Source organism: Salminus brasiliensis, chromosome 14 (genome assembly GCF_030463535.1).
Source record: "Salminus brasiliensis chromosome 14, fSalBra1.hap2, whole genome shotgun sequence".
Classification (NCBI taxonomy): Eukaryota; Metazoa; Chordata; class Actinopteri; order Characiformes; family Bryconidae; genus Salminus; species Salminus brasiliensis.
This window is the reverse complement of record NC_132891.1, coordinates 4,556,308-4,576,308: the sequence shown is the minus strand read 5'-3', so window position 1 is coordinate 4,576,308 and position 20,001 is coordinate 4,556,308. Positions and strand designations below refer to the sequence as shown.

The window sequence follows — 20,001 nt, the reverse complement described above, 5'->3', positions numbered from 1 at the left end:
AAGTCCTATTAATGGAGCAATGCGTTTACACTCGGGTTTGTCTAATACATTGATTTTTTTTATTTTAATAAATTGAATATGTCGGGTTAGGGTGATGAAAGAGCTTGAGCTCAATACTGGAGGCGAGTAACAGAGGAAATGGCATTAATAGCAGGTGTCAGAATGAGTCATTGGCTTTGTACACTGTCTGACGTGGTTTTAATAGCATTTTGGGATCCCGTCATAATCAGTGTTACAGCAAAGAGTTATGAGGGCCAGCCAAGAGAATCAGGGCATGACAATAAACTCCAGTCCCGGAGTGATATTTAGTGTGAGGACGAGCTATTCTAAAGGAGAGCTGCGTGGTTTATCTGGTGCTAGTCATTATATTTAATATCACAATAAGTGGTAATGGCTGTGACTACTACAGCTAGGCCTTCAGTTCAGGCCACGTCTAATTCTAAGGGATTTTAGTGGTGCACTATATGTCCACATGTTTTTGGACACCCCATCTAAAAAATGCATTCAGCTAATTGAGGCCTCACCCATTGCTGACACCGATGTGCAAATGCACACACACACACACACACACACACACAGCTTGTCTAGTCCCTGTAGAGAAGCATTACCAATAGAATAGGACTCTCTGGAGCAGATAAACCTGATGAACCTACTGTGGCACCATGCTGCCTAATGCCAGGAGTGGGCTAGTAGAGGGGTATACAGCCCCCCAGCAGCATTGAGCTGTGGAGCAGTGGAAGAACTGCGTTCTCTGGAATAATGGTGGTGGTGGAGCTCCATCCAGTACTTTTGGAATGAGTTGGGGTGGTGATCATCATCCAACATCCTTCACTGCTGACCTCACTTCAATGCTTTTGTTGTTGAATGCAATCAAATCCTCACAGCAGAGCTTCTCCAAAATCTAGTAGAAAGACTTCCCTGGACAGTAGAGATAGAGTTACTCCATCAAAAGCAGGATGAGACCCTTGATTTTGGAAGAAACTATAAACGGGCAGGTGTCCAGATACTTTTGTCCGTATTGTGTAAATCTTCTAAAAAGGCTTGCCTGAGGCCTAGAAGGCCATGAGGCTTCCCCACTGGGTCTGTTAGCATCTTGACCAGTTACAGCTAGCTCCAGATGAGCTAGAACAAAAGGGAGCCATGTCACATGACCTGACTCACCAAGGGTTAGCAATGTTAGCTACTGCTATTTCCACTATTGTGACCATGTCATGCAGACATATAGCATATCATAACTCTGACTGAACAGGCGCGCTCATGTGCTTGGCTTCCTCCAAGAAACAGATTCTGACAAGCCGTAGCTCAAACTCGAGTTTTGGCTCGGGCCCCAGGATTAAGTCATGGATGAGTATTCCAACTGGACAGTCCCTCTAGAGTCTCTGAGTGCTCATAAAAATCTCTGCCTGGGCCCGGCGCACGTGCCTGGAGCAGACCTAAACCCCAAAGCAGACACATATTAAGCCCTCCATTACTCCTGCACTGCACGCCGTCCCAGCGCTTCCCTGCTACAGCCCGTTCTGAACTCCAGCTACAGCACGAGCCTCAACGTTTAGCAGGAATGCGAGCGAAGGCTGTTCCAGCAGCTCACGCCGGGCCTCTACCCGCCTCTTGGCCTTATGAAAACAAAAAGGAGAAAGGCAGAGAAGAAAAATGAAATGAAAAAAGAGGGGGGCCTCACTCGCGAGGGAGGGTTGGATGTGTTAATGCAAACCAGCAGTCAGAAATCCCCTCGCAGCCTCGAACAGGCCCGGGTTTTACGCTGCTCCTCGGGCCTAAATAGCAGCCGTCGCCCACTGATGTCATGGGCTGTTTCCCGCCTTTGCTTTTGCTGGAACGCAGACGTACCGAGACGGGCCGTACGGAGCTCAAAACGAAAGTGTATGGGACTGGAAGCGATTAAGAGCAATGATGTCATGGCTGGATACAACAGCATTCTTCGGGCAGAAAGGAGACGTAGCTGGAATGTCCTGGATGAGGGGCGGTAAAGGGCGGCAGTGTAAACGGAGGGCTTTCGGTGAGTTCGGTCAGTGTTTTGCTGCTGTAATTTGAACAGCACTGGGTTTGTATGGAGCAGCAGGAAGTGACAGTAATTAGAGGATGTGCCTCTGATGGTGAAGGGAAAGCTGGAACAGATGTGTTTGCTTCCAGGACCTTCAGGAGACAAGTGAAGATCAAAGATCACAAAAGCTCTGTCCACAACTTCCCCTCAGGCCGAACATCACATCCGCACCAAATCACTTTCAGTCTTCGCTCGGCAGTTTTAATAGGAGAACAGACTGAATGAGGTTCCTTTAACTATTGAAAGTACAAAAAATTAAATATCCATGTAAAAATACAGTGTACTTAATTTTTTACCTTACTGCAAACATCTGATGATGCATCTTTTCTTATAATATTTGGCTTGGTTCATCTCCCAAATTCATAAGAATTCATTTTACATGACTATTTTCCACACTGTTTATCTCCAGGCTGTTTTTCTGACTGGGCCTTTAAGACTGATGTATGTAAATGACCTCTTTTCTGACTGGCTGCCATGTTTTATGCTTCATAAAAAAAAATTTAAAAAATTATGGCAGTAAAAATGAAATTTTACCCTAACTTGCTGAGCAGAACTACAGGCCACACAAATTCACTACAGGCACTACATTTCCCATAATGCCCTAGAGTCTTACCAGACACGTTTGAAACCACACAACAGTAACTAATCAATATGTTTTGATTAGAGCCACTGATAATCGCAAAGCCCACCAAAACTATCAATCTGACCACTGAAGCGAAGGCATTAGTTAAACTAGCCAAGGCCTCTGTTGCGTTAGCATAGGCTTTATTTATGCTAGCTAGTAAAAGGGGCATTGATGACACAAGCTAATCAATATAACAGTAAACTGTTTATGCCACAAAGGAAATATTACATGTATGTGTGAATATATTATTATTAATAATAATAGTGACATTAAAAAGTTAGATTATTACTAAGATTATTAACATATTATTATTAACTAGTAATATTATTAGGCAACCAGAGGGGTACAGCTGTGCCCATCCAAATTCTGCATGTGGCCCAGTACAGCAAGACGTCTAGACACGCCCCCGGAGCCTGGTCTCATGGAAATAACTGCCCAAATGAACAGGCTTGCCTATATGTCCTGATAGGAGTGAACACTGTGGCGGTGATTTGGAGGGAATTATCGACCTCATCTGCATCCCAATCAGCCCAGCAGAGTCTTGTGAGGGGGGCAAAAGGAAGACAAAGGAGGTCATAAGCTGTAAGGAGAAAGAAATGAGCTGATGAATTCAAATATGATTCGTTTGCAATGAAAATGATCTCAGCAGCGCCATGAGGGACAATCCCCGCAGAGCCGTACAGGCAGTCTCACAGGTTTTAGGTCACCCATGTGTGAATACATGGCCGTCCTGTTTATTCCTAAACACTGAGTTCACGCCACATTGCTGTCATGTATCATATTCAGGGTCAAAGCAGGGTTCACTGGGTCACTGAGGGTCAGCACATCTTTTGAGGAGATATCTTCACGCAGATCCAACAACAAAACCTAACGAAAAACAATCAGGACAGGACTGAACGTTGACCTGTCTTGACCTCCAGAGCCAATCACGTCAGCTCAAAACAACTGACTGAAAAATTCAGCTTGCACACCAATGCCCTCTGAGAAGCTATTTAGCCCTCAGGCTGCCTCAGGGTTCGGTATGAGTACGGTACAATGGGGGTGGGTTGGGGACTAAAAACTACACTAAACCTAAAAAGACTAAGACTAAACCAGGTTAATTGTCATTTAATTTCAACAGACAGTCGTGCAAGTTGTAGTTTGTTTCATCTAGTGCTGAATAGCGCCCCCTTGAGGTAGCTAATGCAGCCAGTGGTGTGCTGATGAAGCAGTAAAGTGTGAAGGTTCAGCGCAGTCGCATCGTTCTCGTCTGGGCCAGCATGATTTCAAATAAAAGGGTTATTGAGAGAGACAAGAGACAGAAGAAGCAAAAGGGGCAAACAAGACTACAGTTGCTATAGCTATACTCCTACCCCACTACAGCTCCCACAATACCCTGCAAATCTAACAGCTTACAGCTTAAAGTTTCGGGGTGGCACTTGCATTTGTAAAATGACCGTATTTACCCTAATAGCGTGACTGTGTACACCGAACCTCAGCCATGAGGGTTCAGTACAAATACACATACCGTTACACCCCTACTGTATATGTGGGTTAGCTTTAGCTCAACACCTTCCAACCACCTCTCCTCAAAGAAGTGCAGTATTTACAGTAACTACAGTCATTAAGATACAGTGACTTTACTGAAAACAGCACAACCGTCTCACTGTTTCTCAAACAACATCCCCACTAACGTTACAGAAGTGTCGAAACATTTATACGTCCAAATATTTCTGGACACCCCTTCTAATGAATGCATTCAGCTATTTTAACTTGCATCCATTGCTGACACAGATGTGCAAATACACACACACACAGCTTGTCTAGTTCCCATAGAGAAGTACTGCCAATACAATAGGACTCTCTGGAGCAGATAAACAAGCATGAGCCTACTGCCTAATAATGCCAGGCGTGGGCTAGAGGGGTATAAAGCCCCCCAGCATTGAGGAGCTGTGGAGCAGTGGAAGAACTGTGTTCTCTGGAATGATGGATGATGATAGTGGAGCTCCATCCAATACTTTTGGGATGAGTTTGGGGAGTTGGAGACGATGAGGTGGGGTGGAGATCATCATCCAACATCCTGACCTCACTAATGCCCTTGGTCCAGTGGACTAAGGTGCCGCCACTATGATCTGAGGATGGCATGCCATCAGCAGCCTGAGCCAGAGAGAGCACAACCGGCCTTGTTTTCTTCACTTCTGCTAGATGTTGTATGCTGACCACCTATCGACGCTGCATCAGGAGCAGTTTGACAAGAGGTGGCGGCGGGCTTCGCATGTGTCTAAGGGCCCAAGTCCCGAGCCATGCCACTTTGCCATCAGCGTCTGGAGCCAAAGAGAGCACAACTGAGGTGAGTTTAGCTCCGGTTTGGTTCATCTGAGGTAGTCCAGTTTATTTTTATTGATGGAGCAGACGATGGAGAGATGTTAGCAGCTAGCTTCAGCTTGTGTTAGCTTGTAGGCTAACGTGGAACCCCTTTTGTTGACCCAGTTTTCTCTTCATTGTGTGCTGTGGACATGAGGCCTGAGCCTGGAGGTGATGAGCTGCTCTCCAGTATCAACAACACCATATTCTCTTGAAGTCGTCCTCAATTTTTACATTTTCTCCACCTTTGATTAGAGATTTCGCTAGTGGGCGGGGTTTATGTAAATTGCAAATATAACACGTCTAGACTGTGATGCCGCTTTGCCATCAGCGGCTGGAGCCAGAGAGAGCACAACTGACAGTGCTCTCTCCAGGAGGATGGATGGCGCTGTCTCTCCCCTCATCACTCTTAAAGTGATGTTGGCCGGCACAGGCTTTGGGATTTGCTGGCGTAGCAGAGCTGGGAACCTGACGCTTTCCTCCGAGCTTGTCGGCTGCAGTTGGAAAGGAGGGCCGGGGGCTGGCTTTGCAGTTGATGTTAAGTCCTTAGACCCTCCTAGCGTGCATTGCTAGTGCTGGGGGAAGTTATAAAAGGATGGGTTAACTGGCAGCATCACAAATTATTATCCGGGAAAGTGTTTAACAGGCGAAAGCACACTCTCCAAACCACACTCAGGGCCGAGATTTGTAGCCGACACAGTTCTCCTGACTGTCTAACACTATTTACACAATCAAAAAGTCATATCCACTGTAAACTAAATGATTAACTGTGTGTATTGGGGAGTTACAAGGGTGCAATACAGTGATCTAACCATCATTTGAGGAGCACTGTGCTGTGTTTATGTCTGAAAGGCAAATAGACTATGAGTCATTAGCCAGTTACTCAACAGCAGGCTAGGAATACCCAGCGGCCTTGTGTGGCCATGGAGAAAAAAATAAACATAGCACGAGCACATGACACAGCATTCCAAACAGCACCAGAACACACACACACACACACACACACACCCACACACACACACACACACACACACACACACACACACACACACACAAACAGAAAGAACAGAAAGAACTCCCTCTGCTGACCCACTGCTAGTACTGCAGTCCAGTTTGAGGAGGAAATAACATGACATATAAAACACCCCCACTGATCTGTACTGGAAATGAAATGGGCGTGTGTGTGTGTGTATGTGTATGTGTGTGTGTGTGTGTGAGTGAAATGTGGCAGAGGAGACAATAAACACCCTCCTTTTCTGGCACACTGCCCAGCTTGTACTTTACATAATTTCTCATTCTAGTGTAATTTGCGGTGTGAACTGCATTCAGGGCTCTTGAGATTGGATTAGGGTCGCAGTTTTAAAAGGGAACAGCAGGGGGCAGCAGTCTGACCCACAGTTTAGATATACACTCATAACCCAACTGTGTAGTTTAAAATTATATAAATACTTAAAATGCTCTGAATACAAATCCGAATATTGTGGACCACTATAGGATACCCCCCCCCCCCCCCACACACACACACACACACACTGGATCTGCAGTGTATTAGATATACAGTGCTGTGTGTATATATGTATATATGTGTGTGTGTGTATATGTAAGTATGTATGAAGTGATATACTGCTGATTTCGGGGTGATATGGTTTTTATAATCAATTAAGAAAATCACTAATATGTGACTGACTAGCTTTATGACAAGCTAACACGCCTTTAGCATGTAGTGCTAAATAAATGTAAACATAAAACAAAAGAAAAGAAAACAATAAATGTTTAAATCTTAAGTTTTCTGACAAATATCAGAATTTTTGCATCTCATTTAAATAGACTAAACAAAAAAAGACAAAAATATAATAATATAATGAATGAATATCGTGTGTTTTAGTATATAATTAAATTTTAATATTCTTTTTAATAACTTTTTTTCCATTCTGAAATTATATTGACATTTTTAAATACAGGACACACCCTGTAGTGCTAGGATTTCTACTGTTACTATATATATATATATATATATATATATATATATATATATATATATATATAGTCTTTCTAATATAATTTTGAGGAAGTGACATCATCACAAATCCAATCCAATCAAATCAAATGAAATTTATTTTAATAGAGCTTTTTACAGCTGTTGTTGTCAAAAAGCAGCTTTACACAATCAGTAATTAGTAAAAAAAATAATAAATTAATTTCATAAGAAGACATGAATGATGACCTTCCCTATTTCCTATATATTCAAATATTTTTTACTTTCAGATCAAGCTTGTTAGGCTATTTTCCTACTTTCACATACAAATGTTTGGCAAATATCTGATTAATAATATCTGATGTGTGAACTCTATTTCATTTGATATGGTTTGCTAGCATAGAAAGGCATTAGCCACTGAAACCGCGTCTCGCTCAACCCCGTAACATTAAATATGATGACCTCCTGAGCATGAGTCTCTTATTATTTTCATAATCATTATTTTGTAATTATCTGAAATAAAGCGGTATTTATATGTTTATACACGCCTCTCGTTTATTTCTGTATGGATATGAATGAATTTTGTATTTTGGGAAACTGGAGGATTCTCAGCACACTGATGTACTTGGTAGTTCTGACTTGGTAAGTACAAACCCCCGAGGACGGGAGGACATTTGGCTGGGCCAGGTCCACACGTCCAAGTCACGGCCAGTGTTCCTTACTTTGCGACTTTGTCGTCATATTTAGACTATTTTTAGACTCCTCGATCTCACAGTCAGATCAGACCCTCACCGCTCCACGTCCACACTGCAAATGAACTGCGCATGCCCAAAGCCCCCCGCTGACCCCGCCCCCCATTTACAGAGTGGGATGTAAATATAAACGCGTCTTCAGAGAGACACGAAAATAAACACTATATTTAACTGTATTTGATATGCTAACTTTTAACAACGCAGGACAAAATTGATTTATGTAATTTACGTAAAAATTATTTATGAAATGTGGGTCTAGATGAAGTGACGGCCTATTTCAAAGGCCAAAAAAAAACCCAAATAATCAACAAAAGTTGTTTATTTATTCAAAGTTCTTTTGTAGTTTTAACATATTTGGGGTGTTTTTACTCACTTTTCTATCTCCCACAACATTATCTCTTTATTCTACAGCTTCAAATAAACACGATATGCAAATTAACACAACTAACACAAACGCAATTATGCAAATGAGTAGATAACATCATTAAACGACTTTTAGGACAGCCAATAGCTACTTCCCTTACTGAGGAGTTGGCAACACTGGTCACTGCCTTAATGCATCCCCGAGAACACCGGCGGAACAAGCCCACGTCGGGGCGTTCGGACTGGACTCGGCCTGCTGTGAGCTCCCGAATGGAGCCGTACTTGGGCTGCAACTGATGACGTTTCACAAGAACACAGGAACCCAGACAAGAACGCAGACCAAGAACCGGTCACTGACCTGAGACTGAAAAAGGACCAATAGGGCCAGGGACTGGGGTCAAAAGGTTATGCCAGGACCTGGATGACATGCCGGCTGGAATTCAGGCCACATGCTTCTCTCGCGGCTGTTCCTGTCCAAGGCCGCTGAGTCCAAAATTCCAGAGAACTTTGGTACCTTAAGCCAAGTAATGTGGTGCACTGATTTTGGCGCTAGTTTGTAGATTACACTGGAGAGAGGACGCCAGCTAGCATCGGCTGGGTGCTGTACTATGCTGCTAACAAGCTAACAAGCTAATTAGCTTAGCATGTAACTACGCAAGAAGGCCGTAGACCATCAGAGTTCCTACAGCCAAACCAAGCGGGAGTTCACTGAAAGGTTTAAAAAGCTCATTTATTATTTAATTAATATAATAATAATAATAATAATAATAATAATAATAGAATTTATTTAATTATTAAATCAAGCTCCAGATTCGGTGGATTTGGTTTTCACTTTTCTTTCTGGTATAAATTGTGTAAATTAATCACTGAAGTCGTGCGTCATTCTGTAGATCTTTGGCACTGCGGGTCTAACTGGATTTTTAATGGCCAAACAATGGCCTCCATCACGTTCTGTGGCACATTTGTTTTAACTGTACATCCCTGGATCTTCTGAAGTATGAGGTTAGTTAAGAGTAATACTAATCTCCTGGCACCAACTACAAATGACAACATGACTTCAGTGCTCTATGACCTGAAAACACCATGCAGTTCTTGGTTATCCAATTACAGGACATTTCGGGGGAATTTACAGAGATGTCATAATGTGGAAAGGGTGCAGATAGTCTTTATATATATATATATATATATTTTTTTTTTAGGCAGTGAAACAGCCTGTTTATTTACATTTTATTTAATTTGATTAGTTGCATTTTATAATTTTTATATTATATGTTTTAATTGTCTGTTTTGACCTTCTGCTTTGACCTTCTCCATTGATCATTCTTTTTATTTATCTTAACTTTTATTTTTAGTCGCTGCTTAATTACTGTTTTTTCATATTCTATCCTATTTTATGTTTTATATTATTGTTTTTTATTTTTAGAGTCTGCCTAATTACTGTTTATCTTATTTGATCATATTTTAATTTAACTTTTTGCTTAACTACTGTTTTATGGTCTGTATTTCCACTTTATTATGTATGTATTTATTTATTTATTATTCATTTTTTTTACTTTTATTTTTAGTTTCTGTTTAACTACTGTTTTATCTTCTATGGTCTTGTTTTAGTTTTACTTTCTATGGTTGTATGGTTTACACTTCCACTCTTTTATTTATATATTTATTTATTATTTATATCTATTTATATCTATTATCTGTATTTTATTCTCTCCCTATTTGATATGTTCTCTGAGTTTAAATAAGGGTTGATTGATTGAGGATGAATAAACTTTTTTTATACTTATATTTTTTTTTTTATAAGACTTGACATAAATGATTAGTATTAGAACATGGAAAACGAGAAAGGCCTGACATAGTTAATATCCCCTGCTGTCAAAAATAGGCCACCTTAATAATCATATATATATTACTCCAATAAAAATGCCATACTATAGCATTAAACAAAAGACTCCACACAGCCACTAACTCAACATCCACTGGAAACTGTGGTGATCACTACAAATACATTGATTTTCTACAGGAATAGCTGTCCTTCAGTTCGTTTACTAATAATTAATAAATGTCTAAATATGCTAGCTGTAAGTCCAGTAAGTCCAAGCTTTACTTTGTCCTGTTTAACTCAGTGCATCAACAGTCGGCCCACAACTGAACAAACGGCAGCTCTTCCACACATTTCACGACTCAACCGAAGCCACACGACCAGACTGATCCCCTCACTCACCCAGACCAGCAGCAGCCGCTCACATCCACAGCTCGGCTTGTCCTTCCCGTCCCTCTGCTGGAAGCACTGAACTGTAGCCGTTCTGGCAATGAATGACCAGAGCTGCCTCCCTCTGCTCTTCCCACTGCAGGCCTGTGGCATTCTAACCCCGACGCATCGCCACACACACACACACTCGCGCACACACACAGAGGCTACTGAGAGGAACTGAGCGCCTCCCTGTGTTGCTGAAAGGGCAGGCAGTGTGTGCTGTGTGTTGTTGCTGTTGGCTTTGGCCACTCGTACCCCGCCACATTTTCCATCCCTGACAAACACGCGCTGGCCTGCCGTGATTATGAGTCAAAACAGAAATATGGGTTTGGGGGGAACATAGTTATGGTCTAGACAGAAGAATGGTTCTACGTCAGGGTTTGAAGGTTAGAGCCGTTGAACAAAGCTGTTCAAAAGTTTGGAATCACTGTCTTTAGGACATTAAAGCCATGTGGTTGAAGAGAGAGTGCATAAATAAATGTATAAACGGACTGTAATGTGATGCTAGACGCCCCCAACAATCACAACCCAACCACAACAGCAGCAATATTAATTTCAAATAATTTGTAGAAATTTGTAAAAATAAATAAATAAATAAATACAATTTTTTAGAAAATAGAAAAATGCAGAACTGTGAAGATGAAGTGGTTCCTATTTCCAAGCAGCTGCTAGGCTGTTCCTACAGGGTCACTAGAGTGTTTTTTGCTTGCTATAGGGTTCCCAGGTAGTTGCTGGATGTTATGGTGTTGCTAGGTGGTTGCTATGGTGTTGCTAGATGCTGCCAAATTGTGAAAATTGTCAAAAATGGAGATACAAGGAATTATTTTACTCAAGAGAAGCACTTCTGACTATTTTATGAGCTCTGAGGTTGATGAAAGGGTTGTGGGTTTGATACCTGGGCTTGGCAAGCTGCCAGTGTTGGGCCTTTGAGCAAGGCCCTTCACCCTCTCTGCTCTCACCTGGGCACTGGAATTGGCAGCCAACTGCTTTGGGTGTGTGTGTGTGCTCACTACCTCTAGTTTACTAGTGTGTGTGTGTGTGTGGGTGTGTGTTCAGGACACATTTCTTGGTACATAGTACAGTACAAATACTCAATGTACAGCATATTTCAGTTTCGGCCTGAAAAACAGTGGAAAAACATGACCTCAGAGTCACTTCTGCTGTAACCACAAGAATTTCGGAGAAAAGTCCCCGCCGCAGCAAGACTCTTACATCCTCATCTCAGCTCTGGTTGAGCAGTAAGCCGGCCTGCGACAGTTCATATAACACTTCAGTCATCTTTCAGACACCAGAAACGGCCATTCAACCTCAGGAACCTCAAACAGCTACTCAAGGGCAGAGATTGATAGTTGCCTCTTAATACTGCTGAAGCAGTTCCTTTTTTCACATGACCACACTTTCCTACTCGAACCAGTGCAGCGCGGTTCTGCCGACTCCAAAGAAAAAAAATAATAAAATAACCCAACACTGTACAATGTTTTTGGGGAAACTGCAGCATCAGCCTTTCAAACATTTGTTGAAGGAAATCCTGCCCTGATGCCGCTCGGCTGTTTTCCCCAAAACAGCAAAGTCTGATTACTGTGATCAGCAGTAAGTCAGAAAGAGAGACGTCCTTACATTCAATGAGCTCCCTGAAATAGCCAAGACAAAGGAATGCCACCACCTGAGGGTAACTGGATTTGGCACATTGTTGATATGGTGCCACTGGTGCCCCTGGTTTGTAGTGTAGTGACTCTTGCTCCTGGAGGCCTGAACCACAGTTTAGAGCTTTCCCTGCTGCCAGCACCCCTGACCCCACTAATTAACTCACGGACATGTCCTTACTGAGTTGAAGTGGACATGTCACAAAAATGAGGCCTAGTAGACCACCAACTCTACCCCCCACAAATGGAAAATGGAGCCAATCAAGCTTCATTCTCGCTTCAGATCTGAAAACATCCACAGATGTTAGTGCTGAAGCTGCTGCTCCTCCTAGAACAATGGTGTGATCACCCCAGGGTCCAGACCTCAACTTCATTGAATGTGTTTGGGGGACTTGGGTGGTGAGAAGCAAAAATAAATAAATAAATGCTACAATGCAAAAACTAAGCTTTGCAGGTGTGAACACCACTACCACCACCATGTTTAACAGGTGAGGGGTGTGCTTTGGAACACTCTTGGGTAAAAGGAGAGGGAAGATCCCCCAGCTGATCTTCCAGTGAGCCTCCAGGACCAGGTTTAGAGAGGTTTAGGGACCTCTAACAACTATCAAGCTCCACTCTCTCTTCAGATCTGAAAACATCCACAGCTGCTGCTCCTCCTAGAACAATGGTGCGATTACCCCAGAGTCCAGACCTCAACTTCATTGAATGTGTTTGGGGAACTTGGGTGGTGAGAAGCAAAAAAATGCTACAATGCAAATCTAAGCTTTGCAGGTGTGGAAACATCTCCCTGCAGATTCTTAGAACACCACTACCACCACCATGTTTAACAGGTGAGGGGGTGTGCTTTGGAACACTCTTGGGTAAAAGAAGAGGGAAGATCTCCCAGCAGATCTTTCAGTGAGCCTCCAGGACCAGGTTTAGAGGTGGGTGTCTCTAACAACTGTGCAAGACCTAGTAGACCACCAACTCAGCCCCCAACAGATACACCTACAACAAGAAGGTGGAGCCACTTAAGCTTCAATTTTAGATGCTACAATGCTACAACTTTAAAGGTGTAGAAACTTCTCCCTGCAGATTTCTTAATACCCCCACCACCATGTTTAAGAGTTTTGGTGGTATGCATTTCTGGGTCTGGGTGGGAGGTGTGGAACAATCTCCTGCAGAAATCCTGAAAGTGAGTCTCCTGAGATAAGCTGAAGCTGTAATAAAGGTACGGATAGATGCCCTTTGCCCTTTGCAGCTTCTTTGACTCAAGAGGTTCAGGTTCAGATGAGTGAATCTAAGACTAGACTCAACCAAAAGCCATCATTTCCAATTTAAAATGCAGTAAAATACAACTTATCACCCTCATACCTCCACACTGGCCTGTCACAGAGATTTACAGCGAGGTCACAGAACCGCAGTTAACAGTCCAGCAGAGAACGTATGCTCCTGGGCGGGATCCAGGCTTTTGACAGGAATGAGTCACATTTCTGCTGAGAAATGGGTTCACGGCTACAGGATTGAGAAAGCCTGAGTCGGCGAATTCCATTCATGCTTCAGCAGAAGCAGCAGAGAAGCAGAACCTCGGTCAGCATGGTCACCCCATGTATAAACAGTAAGTGAAAGGTTATCAGGCGAAAAGGGAAGTGGCGGAGATGAGACTTTGACGGTTCTAACCAATGACTGTGGAAAACATGGACAGCGCAACAGCTCTCACAAGCGAAGCTAGCCAGGTCTTGCACCTCTGCTGGCTGGTTGCAGGGTGATCTGTAGCTCCGCCCATCCCTATATTTTTTTCAATGTGACAAATTGTCCATCTCATTTGAGACACGCTTGGTCTAGGAGAAGGGGGCGGGTCTACCGAATGTGTAGGTTTGGCTTCATTGCTACAGAACAGAAAGAAATGGAAGCACAGCATATGTGTTTTCTTCAGTTATTGGTTCTAACTAATGGCTTTAGAGACTTAACGCTTGGCCACTTTATCAGAAACCCCTCTTTTATAGCCCATCTGTCAATGCAAACACTGTACAATAAAAATGGGCTAATTGTATGTGCTAATCAATCAAGGTCTTTTTGGAGGTGGATCCACTATCAGCTGACTCTTTTCCTGGGCCACAATAATGGCGATGTCTTACTGGGGTGGTTCACACCTCGACATTTTCCACTGAAGGACCTTTTTCATTTCTCTACATACAGAGACTGACTATTCTGTCCTGCACAGTCCACTACTCATACCCTTAGCTGCTGCCACTGACTGTCCAGTCATTCAGGCCACAGAGCACGTTTGTCTAACCTGTGGTTACTCACATTCACCAGCAATAAGCCATGAAGGCCAAACATCAGCCTGCCACAGACTGCCGGAAGACGATGGTGATGAAGATACCAAATACAGCACCAAAGCGCTTTAGACTGTACGGCCAAAAAGGGTGCTTTTGGGTGATGCCACATAGGGACCTTTCAATGCAAGGGTCTCCTGTGGCACTGAAAGGTGGTTCTAGCCCAAATAAATGTGCAGAAAAGGGTTACGTGGAGTGATGCCACGGAGGACATTCATGGTCAATGTATGGCTCGTCTGTGATATCTCCCCAAATATCCCCTTTCAGAACCTTTCTTTGGGGTGAGCCCACAAAATACTGAACGATTCTTCTGTGGGACCAGCACCTCTCTGTGGGCTCATCCATTCAATGCATGGTTCTTCTGTGGCATTGAAAGGTTCTACTCTGGCCTCACTCTAAATAATAACCCTTTAAAAAACAGGAGAACCTTAAATTGAGGTTCTGGCCCCTTATACAGTCACATATTTTGGGATAATGCCACCGAAGGACCTTTGAATGCATTGGCTCTTCTGGGACATCACCCCAAACAACCCTTCTTTTCAGAAGAAGAACCTTCAGAATCTTTCTCTGGGGTGGTGCCACAAGACCCATCAATGCAAGGAACCATCTTTTAAGTGCGAGTCCGAGTTCTACACAAATTGGCATTCAGGCCAAGAACAGTTCAGGAGCCTTCATTGTTTTTAAAAGGGTATAAACATAATTGCGGTCACTATGGTGTAGCGCCTAAGGAGTTAAACCCCAACACAATGGCCTACCAGTAAGATTCCTCATGCTACATTCACCTACCTCCTACCTCTGGATCACGGCCTCTGCCAAACGCCATTAATGTAAATCCCTGCATTGATATAAAGTGTGTGGATTGTTATTGGTGGTGAAAGGTTCTACACATGAACCCTGCCCAGCCTCTGTGTTCTCTGGCTCACTGGATGCTCCCATGGGCCTGGCTAATATCACACAGAGAACAGGGGTGCAAGCCCAGCAGAAAAACATAGGCCATAAACATCATGAGTGAGCAGCAGGGTGGGACGGGGGGCAGGATGTGTGTTTTTCCACTGACGGGCTCACCGCACTGAGCTAGTCACAAACCTTCACTGTTCTGCATGATGTATGGTGCTGAGTGGAAGGTGCTGAATACAATCCCGAGCCATTCCGGTTTACCATCAGCCACTTGACCGCTTGAAGTGACGATGGCTGGTGCTGGGGACTGCCTGCTGGTTCTTACCCTCCAAGTGTCAGAAGAAGGGCCACCGCAAAGATTTTGGGCCCCATGAAAAGACATTATTATACTGGGCCCCACAACTCTGCCACTCTAAATTCTGCCAAAATTAATATACACAATGATATATATATCATATCACATATATATATTTTTTTTAGGGCCCCTGTGAGTCACAGGCACTTAGGATCACCTTAACTCCCCCATGTATGAATATCATCACTCTCACAAAAAAAAACTGGTGAAAAATGGCAAAAATGGAGATACAAAGGTTTTGAATATAGAAAATATTCACATGTAATTAATAATTTTAAGTATGTGTATTACTGCAGTAAAAATTTATGAAGTATATGGAAGTCATTAATAGTGCATTAATAGTACATTAATAGTGACTAGTGGTAATAGCGCAAATGGACTGAAATCAGCCATAAACCTACAATTAAATACTATATATATATATATATATATATATAAATATATATATATATATATATATATATATATATGTATTTTTTTTTTACATATTTCAGATGTATTTATCATATATAAACCTCTTCACAAATCTTGCACTGGGCATTTTTCCAATCTTCTTATTTCCAGCTTCAGTGGTCACATGCTTTTTTCTCATATTTTAACATGAATTGTTTTATATAATTCCTTTTTTGCTGACATTTATTGCAATTTCGGCAAACATTTATGTGGCTTAAAAAAGGCAATGTTTCTAAATACCAAACATAGAAATACATACCAACATAATAAACTACCATATGACATTTCAGGGCCACTGCTGAAATGTCATATTTAAAAAAAACGTATGTACTAAAGCTGAACTTTTCATGTGGTGATTCAGAGGGAGAGAGAACAACGTGGAATATTACAAAGAGGTGAAAAGACAGCGTTCTCCGATCAACGTGACAATGCCAGAGTGCATTTGCGAGAGAGCTCTGAATCACTGTTGTCATTTTCAATTTTTCGCTGCGCCGAGGGTTCCTCTCGTGCACTAACCACTTGAAATTCACGACATGACTCACGTTACTCAATGCTGTGAACGCCACTAAATGACTTCTTGGATGCATTCATGCCTTTCTTTCCCAAAACGATATGAAATGAGATCACACTGGAAGAAACTCCCATTCTTGTGCTGGGATTTACGGCATCCTGTTGTTCTTGTGCACAGTGGTAATGGTATCAGACCAAAGCCAGTGGGAGATTTTCATAAATGCCCAGAGTGAACCTCGGCCTCTCTGCAGGAATTAGTGAATAAAACATTTCCATGTTTGGATGAGGATGACGAAACATAGGCTGCACTGAACGCAACATCGTTTTAAACTCTGCAATCTGATGTATTATATAGAGTGTAGTTGTGCCGTGCAAAGAACAAAGCAAGCCAGATGTGCCATCACTGTTCCATCAAACATGCGTCCCTCATTAACTGCAAAATGCAAAACACCAACTAGTCCTGGGCCCGTCTGTCTGGTACTGCTTAGAAATATAGAGTTACAACAGTAAGCAGCTTGGTTCTAATATTCTAATGTAATTACATTAATCAATTACATAATCAATTAATTCAAATAATGAAATACATTTGCATCCAGTTAACATTAGGCTGTAAAGGTGGCCAGTTAAGGTGCCTACAAGGGTTCTTTGACATATATTACAAGAAAAAAAACTTGGTGATCCACAAAGAACCTCACAAAGTTTAAAATCAAATTGCTCAGGGCGCAGCGTAACAGCCAAAACAGACCTAAATACAGTGTGAAGATGTATATTTCAGCCATAACATTAAAACCACTGGCAGGTGAAGTGAGAAACATCGGTTATCATCTACACTGCCGTCTGTCAAGTAGACAATCAGTTCTTGCGGGAAAAATGGACAAGCATAAGGATCTGAGACACTTTGACAAAAGCCAAAGTGTCTGTGAGGGCTATACGGCTGGCTCAGCCCACCCCCAAAACACTACCAAGCGTTACCAAAAGTATACTAAGAAAGGACAACCTGTGATTAAGCGATTCCAATGTAATAACATAAGAACATAATCAATTAATTAAAATAATGAATTACATTTGCATCCAGTTAACATTAGGCTGTAAAGGTGGCCAGTTAAGGTGCCTACAAGGGTTCTTTGGCATATATTACATGAAAAAAAACTTGAGGATCCACAAAGAACCTTGAATAACTTATATAGACACTATATAGACAAAAGTATTGGGACACCTGCTCAATTATTGTTACTTTATAAATCAAGGGTGTTAACATTTTGATCGCATTCAGCAAGGAGAGCATTAGTGAGATGTTGGATGATGATCACCACCCTACTTCATCCTCCCCAACTCTTCCCAAAAGTATTGGATGGAGCTCCACCATCCATCATTCCCCCACAGATCAATGCTGGGGGGCTTTATACCCCTCTAGCCCATGCCTGGCATTAGGCAGCATGTTTGTCTGGTCCTGAGAGCCCTATTGTTTTGGCAGTACTTACAGAGTTTGTAGCTCTTCTAGTGAAATAGACCTATAAGCAACAGAAGCAGCCCAGAGACATCGGATAAACACCCCCTGCATATGAGAACCAGGGTCTTACAGAAGCTCTGCAGATGCACAAGGACAAGCCCAAGTTCCTGCTGAACCTGGAGGCAGCCGTGAGAGCACCCCTATTACTCTCAGTGTTTTTCATTTGCGCTAACGGCAGGGCCAAGGAGGCCATCCGCTCTCTAAACAGAGTCAATTAGATGAGGTCAGCAGTCCACACCAGACTCAGCTGTAAAAGCCACAAGCAGTTCAGAAGATCAATGAGTGTTCATTAGGCCTATGCTGAACGGACGGTGTACTGACTGATTAGATGCCAGTGAAGGAAGCTTCTAATGAATGGGACAGAGAAAAGCAATGGCCGTGTGGGGTCCACATTGCACTCCCACTAAAAACAATGAACCAAGAGGGCTGTTTGACTCCTGTACTTCAAATCTATCGACATAAACAGCAATTGCATTTCACATTAGGGTAACAAAGTACATCCTCTACTCTATTTGATTGAATGGAAGCTAAATAAAAAAAAATCCATCTACATCAGAACGCAAAAACAGCCAGCCCAGCAGGGTGTGCTATAACTATAACCTCACAAAGTTTAAAAACGAATTTCTCAGGGCGCAGCGTAACGGCCAAAACAAACCTAAATACAGTGTGAAGCTGAAGCACATGTTCTATGTATATATCAGCCATAACATTAACACCACTGGCAGGTGAAGTGAGAAACATCGGTTATCTTCAACTACACTGCCATCTGTCAAGTGGACAATCAGTTCTTGCAGGAAAAATGGACAAGCATAAGGATCTGAGACACTTTGACAAAAGCCGAGAGTCATGGGCACCTAAGGCTCACTGATGTGATCCATGGAGGCCCCCAAGGATCTGCTGCTAACATTAATCTTGGTGCCAGATACCACGAGAGGACACCTTCAGAGGTCTTGGGGAGTCCAAGCCTCGAATAGTCAGATCCGTTGTGGAACTACTAAATATTAGGCAAGTGGTACTAATGTTATGGCTGAAATAAGACTAGTTGAATTTTTCAAAAATCCATTTTTTCTTAGCAACATTAGCCTAATGGTTCCAGTCCAGAATTTCAGAACTTCACAAAGATGTTTAGGCTGATCAAACCCTCAACACCAGCGCTACGGCCTCCACAGCATGACTGGAGGCAAGGTCAGTCCAACCTCAGCACACTCTTGGTACCATAAACGAACCACATTTGGCTTTCTGAAGAACCTTGCTTAAACCAGAGATCTGTGAGCATAAACAACCGGTTCAGGGTCTAAAAAAACAACTTCACATAAAGTAAAAGCTATAAATCAGTTTCCCAGAAAAAATCAAGAAGGTTCTTCACACACCACAGGTTAAGTTCTTTTAGGAACCAAAAGTGGATCTTCTATGGAATCGCTAAGAGGGAAGTGTCCGAATGGATTACACACAAATGCCGCTGCCTACCTGCCCACACTGCCTGTCCTTAGTGTGTCCACTGAGTCTACAGAGGAGAGCTGGAGAGGAAGCACCTTCTGCCACCCAGTAGAAGGAGAGAACGAGTCGTAGAGGAAGGAGAGAAAGGTTGCGTTTCACACTGAACTGACCTACAGCCCGACGGACTGACCACTCAGCTCACTCCCCAGAATGTCAGTGAGTGAGACCCCCCCTTCCTCTCTCTCTCTTTCTCTCTCTCGCAAACCTATTGGCTTTGAGTGGTATTCAATGGCCTCATCTCATTTCACTGTTTTCCTTTTATAGCTAAGTCTACAATTCATTACTCCACACTGACCATTAATCTCTCTCTCTCCCTCTCTCTCTCTCTCTCTCTCTCTCTCTCTCTCTCTCTCTCTCTCTCACTGTTTGAAATATAGCAACTATAGGGAAACTGAGGGTCATGCCAATATGCTATCTGACGGGAGCATGTTTGGTGGGCTCTGGCTCATA

The 20,001-nt window shown here is 42.7% G+C and overlaps 1 protein-coding gene across 9 annotated transcripts in view; it reads right to left on the bottom strand.

Moving 5' to 3' along the window:
- The window catches only part of iqsec1a (IQ motif and Sec7 domain ArfGEF 1a), a 178,831-nt gene that overhangs the window by 50,686 nt on the left and 108,144 nt on the right, over nucleotides 1-20,001 (bottom strand). The window contains exon 1 of one of the 9 annotated variants that reach the window (XM_072656351.1): nucleotides 10,339-10,428. The exons of the other annotated variants lie outside the window; for them this stretch is intronic. The gene's annotated coding sequence lies outside the window, so the exon portion shown is untranslated. Of the gene's footprint in view, nucleotides 1-10,338; nucleotides 10,429-20,001 lie in introns of those variants that run through there. 9 annotated transcript variants of the gene reach the window in all.